At 36.7% G+C, this 6,000-nt stretch overlaps 1 long non-coding RNA gene across 1 annotated transcript in view; it reads right to left on the bottom strand.

Annotated features, from left to right (window-relative positions):
* Positions 1 to 204: 204 nt before the first annotated feature.
* The window catches only part of LOC106485323 (uncharacterized), a 28,264-nt gene continuing 22,468 nt past the window's right edge, over positions 205 to 6,000 (bottom strand). Inside the window, exon 3 of the long non-coding RNA XR_001292702.2 lies at positions 205 to 913. This is a non-coding gene — a long non-coding RNA (uncharacterized lncRNA). The remainder of the gene's footprint in view (positions 914 to 6,000) is intronic.

Below are 6,000 nucleotides of genomic sequence, written 5' to 3'. Positions count from 1 at the left end.
CCATTTTTCTTTTCTGAGACACACAACCAAGACACAAGGTATTTTATCCTAAACCTATTCAAATTCATGGCATTCTTTCCAGTGAGAAGCTTCTAGTGAGGAATTGAGCTGCCTACTTCCCTCAGGAGAATTCTAAAGGCAGAATAAAGAATTATTTATAAGTCCTCCCTTAACAGAAATCAAACAGTCTAGGTATGATTTTTTTTCCTGAATTTTATTTACATAAATTGGATGAAATTTTACACTTGGGATGAACTGTTCAAGAACTCTCACATGCAAATTCATGGCAAGTTTTCATATTCTTGGAGTAGCTGTGGTTATTCTGTAAAAGTTTACATTAACTTACTATCTTTATCTTAAATTCTATCATCCTGTCAATAGAAACATTGCTATGTGACAGTTTTAAGTGATCAGAATTTGACAGTTGTATGTTATCCAGAAATATTTGAAAGTAAAAACACTATCTGATAGATAGAAAAGATGCTGACGGATGGGAAATGGTTGCAGGATTTATATCAGGCACTACTGTAGTCTGACCCATTTCTACTACGTTTACTGGCAACAGTGTAGTATTCAGACCTAATATGCACAATTCCCATTAAAACCAGTGGGAGCTATTTCAGTGGAGACAGCAGTGAGGGCACATACTGATCCAATGTGTTTGACATATGCACAGTTATTTGCATCAAACATGGCAGAACAAACTCACACGATCGATCTCTCACCAGGTCGCTGTGGAGTGCTCAGAGAAGGTCCAGCTTTTAGTCCGTGTGAATCAGTACAGCTCTATTGGCAGAGGATCTTCCTCATTGTGCCCTGGCTGGAGATTTGGTCCTAGGGCTAGTATTAATTGCATATTTTCTTTCAAGACTGCTGGAAACAACTCTCAGTCTTTTTCGTGCTTTTGATACTTCTGAAAAGGAGAGTAAGAGACAGCAACAGAAGATGAAAATTAAAACAGACATCCTCAGACTTAAAAAATGTAACTTAAAAGTTAGATTTGGATTTTGGCTCTTCTGGCTTGTCCAAAGGTTAGTAGCAAAATCAAGATGAGAATTCAGACTTCTCTGGTTCTTCTCAGTTCTTGTGAAATTTTTATTTCCTAAAGAGTGCACCCCTTTCTTCAAAAGGAATTTCAGTAGAAGGAAGAAAACTATGTTCCCTACATATATGTGTTACTTTTCATATAGTATTCTGATATTTTATGCACTAAAACTTGTTTTCAGTTCAATCAGCCCACTTGAAGTCAATGGAGTTTACACTGGATAATTACTAAAAGAATGTGGCTATGAATTTATCCTCATAATTATTTCCTGAAAACGTGCATTTAGAGAAGAAAAAGACACGGAGAATACAGAACATTGTACATCCCACTTTTGTTCCAATGGCTACATATTATATATTCAAATATGCTTGAACTGTTTTTATGTTCTGTTCTGAGATGATATGCAGCGATAATTTTCAGAGGGAGAGAAGGTAGAAGGAAAGACATGCCAAACGTATGCAGAAATAAAAACATTTCCAGACTGGAGCTTCCTTATTTTTTTAGCACCAGTCCTAGAAAAATATGTATTTTGGCTAGCAGGCTTTGCTTAAACCTACTTTGAGGGCAACCTTTACTACAATCACAAGCAGCCAAATACAAGCTGCTATAATGCTACTGATTACACTGGTTTACGTCTCTGTTAAATCTGGCCCATGATAACTACATAACTGTGTAATTAATGAAAGCATAAATTAAGCGATAAAGTCACCAAACTGAATCATAAGTTAAGCCAGAGGGATAAATGTAAGAAAGGCTAACATTAGACTGAAAGATTTAAATTAGTGACAGTTTTCCACTTTTAACAACTGGAAATGAAATGTATTTCTCACTTCTTTGAAACATAGTGGATTTTTTCATTTAATGCTAAGTACTTAATTCTGTAATGTGTATGACAGCACACAAGTCTATTTTCCTAGTGACATGCTAGTTTAAAAAAGGTTATTTTTTTAACCATTGACTCTATGTATTTATGTGCTTTTATATGTATACACATATATAGGAGACAACTATCAAGCATGTTTTACTTTAGAAATGCAGCATTCTATAGTTTGTTCCTTAAACATTTGCAAATAATCAATCTCATACTTTAAATATGTCAACTTCTACTTTCAGGAAAATGCACTTATTAGAAGGGAAAATTGAATTTTCTGTGGAATTGTCTGTGTACTTGCATACTTCTCTGAAAAGTACCTCATCAGGGAGACAAACAAACATTTTGGGGAAATTGGCTTGTGTGCCTGAGGACATAGCTGACTATCAGGCACCCAGGTGTGTTTTATTGTGTAGAGTTGAACAAGGGCTACCGTGCAGGTCAATAAATGTCATATATCATAGCAGAGATCAAAACTGGTCCCCAGCTGTTAAGCTGTGTTTTCAATAACACCCCATAGTCCAGTCTTTCTATCAGGCTATTTTGAGTTTTAATGGTGATATATTTTTTTCCAAAAATCCAGATGGAATTTATTAAGATTTGGACTATTATAGCATTATGAAAATATGACCTTTTCTTTCTTAAGATTATGTTTCTTTCTTAACTCTTTGCACCATAAATCCTATATTTCTTATGACCATGACGTTAAAAATGACTTTTCAAAGAAAAAAAAGAAGTTTAGGGACACAGTGATGTACCAGAAGTTTGCAGAAGTTTGAGTCCTATTTTGGCTCTGAGCACAGTGCCACTATAACTTTGATAAAGCTGTTTGGAAACTCCTTTTTTAGGTTGTGACAGTTAGGAATTTACCACCTGACACTTAAGTGATATGTTTGCTGATTTGGTAACATGACAATAGCAACACGAGCTTTCTTGAGCTGTCTGTCTGGAAGCTGTTGGAGACACAGAAATATCATCTAAGTACTTTATAAAGGTGGCCCAATTCTAAATACTATTCCTCCACTCATTTAGGAGATTCCTGCCAAGGGTTAACTAAAGAGCACATGACATGCAAATACAACTTCAGTGAGTTAGCACTAGAACTATCAGCTTTTCCTGGACAAGTATTAGGATGAATTATTAAAGTGATAAATGATCCCTGTGTGTCGTCCATAATCCCAAATGGAGCAGCAAAGTATTTGAAGAGTTAGTGTTCCAAGCAGAAAAGAAACTTCAGCTGTTCCAGAGAAATAAAATTATGTCATACTTGCAGTTGTTCAAAGATACAGGGCACGGAGGTTTTTAACATAAGTGAAGGAGAATGAGTCAGATCCTCAGCTACTGTGAATCAGTGCAGTTGCACAGCATGGATTAGATTAGCCAGTTAAAGACATGTGGTGTTATACTCAAGAGGCTGATAATCAGAAGTGATTAAGGAACAGAGAGCTTTACCCTTAAGACCGCATTTCATCTCGCATAAATTTGGTGCAGAATCTGTCTATGAGAAAGTCAGCCGAGGAGCAGCTCTCTTAGAATGGGGTAAGAAACTGCCTCATGGTGCCTCTTTTCCTTCTTCGACCATCCCAAGTGCCTGGGCACCTAACTTAGATCATGTGCTTACACTTTACAGTATTGTAACAAAGTGACATAATTTCTGCCCCCAAACATTAGATTTATGAGAAACTGTGAAGTACTAAATCCAGTTTCTATGAAAATATGCCAAAACTAAAACCTACAACCTCCCTGCTGCCCATACCCTATGCATAATAATCACCATGAAAAATAACCCTGTTTATTATTATTAGGAAGGCAAGCACTGGATAGAGACATTGCTTCTGATTTTGCTGTTGATCTGTTTCTTAGTCAATTGAGCCTGAATGAACATGAGTCTGAATAACTGATTTGGTGGTTTGGTAGGATAACTGAAAATCAAAAGAGAAGTGAAAAGGAGGAAAACTGGCTAAAGTCTCACCAAAACAGACATGATTGCAAAAATATGTTAGTACAACAAAGTGAAAAATGAAATTTTAGGTCAATCTGTTGTTAGTGTTTTTTGAGGTGGGAGGTGTACTTTTATTTTCAACTAAAAACAGCTTCTATATTTAAGTTATTAAAGTTTTTTAAGTATTTTTTCTTCAATTTTATTTTGTTTCCAAGCAAAATATCTTGGAGTAGTGTTATTTCATTGAGAGAATATTGCAAAAAAAGTATTATGATAATTCAAAAATCTGTCCATATGTCCCCCATCTCCCATTTCCTTTCTCCTTTCCTTGTTGCTGCTAAAATATGTAAAATAACAGATTATTTTAACAAATGTACACATTTTAACTCCACAGAAACTGCACATTTGGCGTGATTTTACTACCTGATGAAGAAAAATATCCAGGTTTAACTATAACCACTGAGAGCAGTGAAAAGAAATCAGAGGAAGTGTCAATATGCACACACACAGACGTAGACTCAGCATCGTTATTGCTCAAATTTTTACTCCAATTTTTAATAGAAAATGGAAAAAAAAAAAGCAGACTATCCTTATTTTGACCAAATGGTTAGCTGGGACAGATCTGGCTTGGTTACAGGAAGAAATCTGACTCTGGCACCCATGTCCCTCAGCACAGATTACTGGCCGCTTCCATGACCTGAGCTAGATGCTTTAGAGCTTCTTGGGCTGTCTCGGTGTTACATTGCTGTCCATCAGGTAGACCTGTTTTAAAAGAGATTAATGCATGTGTGCATTTCAAGCACCTTTCCAAATGAGATGACTTTGTCTTTTTTTCCAGATTACTTGGAACGACTTGGCCATTAAAGGGGTGTTTGTAAATAGCTTTATAAAGTGTATTTCCTGTTACCATCCTGCTCCTTCTGAAAAAGATATATTTAGGCCATTTTTGTCAGTGTCATATAAATTGGGTCTTGTTTAAAACCTGATAACCAGATTATTTGAGAAACTGGAACATTTTCAAGACAGACGTTTCAAGTTTCTTGGTAAATAGAGTCTGTACAATGCATATATTTGTGAAATATGTATTATTTACTTTATAAAGTCTTCTGATCTTTCACAAATCCATGTTCGCAGAGTAGATTTTAATGCACTATGTCCCACTTCTTAGGAGCTAGCCTATTCATCTCTTTAATACCACACATGTAGCCACATGAAAAAGGCCCATGAGGGATGTCTTTGAAGTGAAGCCATTGGACATATGATGGACCTGCTTTTCAAAGTGAGAAATACAAAATGTCACTGTTTATTTTCTCTGTGAAAGAACTGCAGTGCTTTGTTTGGGGCCTATCCTGATATGAACACATGCTTGACACTCGTTACCGAGTCCTGCTTTTTCTATAATAGAAAAAAAAAAACAGAAAAATCCTACTCATATAAATGTATCTGTGGGTTTTTCTGTTGTTTTCTTTCCTTTTTTTTTTTTTTTTTTAAATTATGCTTCTTGGTTGAAACACTGTAAAGAGAAATGAGAGTTTGCACAGGGCTTAGAACTGTATTTATGCTACTCCTGGAGCTCATTTAAAGGCATATCTATGCCAGTAGTTGCAGACAAACCAAGTTAGCTCTGCCCACCTTAAGCCTGGGGCAGAGCGGACAGATTGCAAGCCAGCTTGTGCCTGAAAGCAGTCTAGCCACGTACACATGGTGGTGAGCCTGAGCTAAGAAACCCTGCTGAGAGAAAGAGCTGCCTGGACCTTGCTTGGTTTCACAGTGTAGACATGCTGATGATAAGAGTCTTGTTCTGTAGCACTTGTCTCTGTAGGCAAGGACAATTGTAAACGTCTGTCTTTACTCGGCTGGAGGGAGCTGTAAGAGTAGTAGTATTCTTCTTCCACTCATGAGACTAGGCATCATGGTGTAGCTTGCCAGTGTCTCAGAGGAACATCTGTGCCAGGACCAGAAACTGAAGCCAAATGGCTTGTACAGCCCTTAACCCTTATCACAATGTGGGATATCAAGAGAAAGCTAGCTAAAATCAAATAAACTTTTTTTTTCCTTAAAACACATAGAACAGGCTGATAAATGAGGTATGAAGCCCATAGCCTTCCCCCTGTTTAACAGACATTTACCCCCTCTGCATTG

This window comes from Apteryx mantelli, chromosome 1 (genome assembly GCF_036417845.1).
Source record: "Apteryx mantelli isolate bAptMan1 chromosome 1, bAptMan1.hap1, whole genome shotgun sequence".
In the NCBI taxonomy this organism is placed as follows: Eukaryota; Metazoa; Chordata; class Aves; order Apterygiformes; family Apterygidae; genus Apteryx; species Apteryx mantelli.
This window is presented reverse-complemented; position numbering and strand designations above follow the sequence as displayed.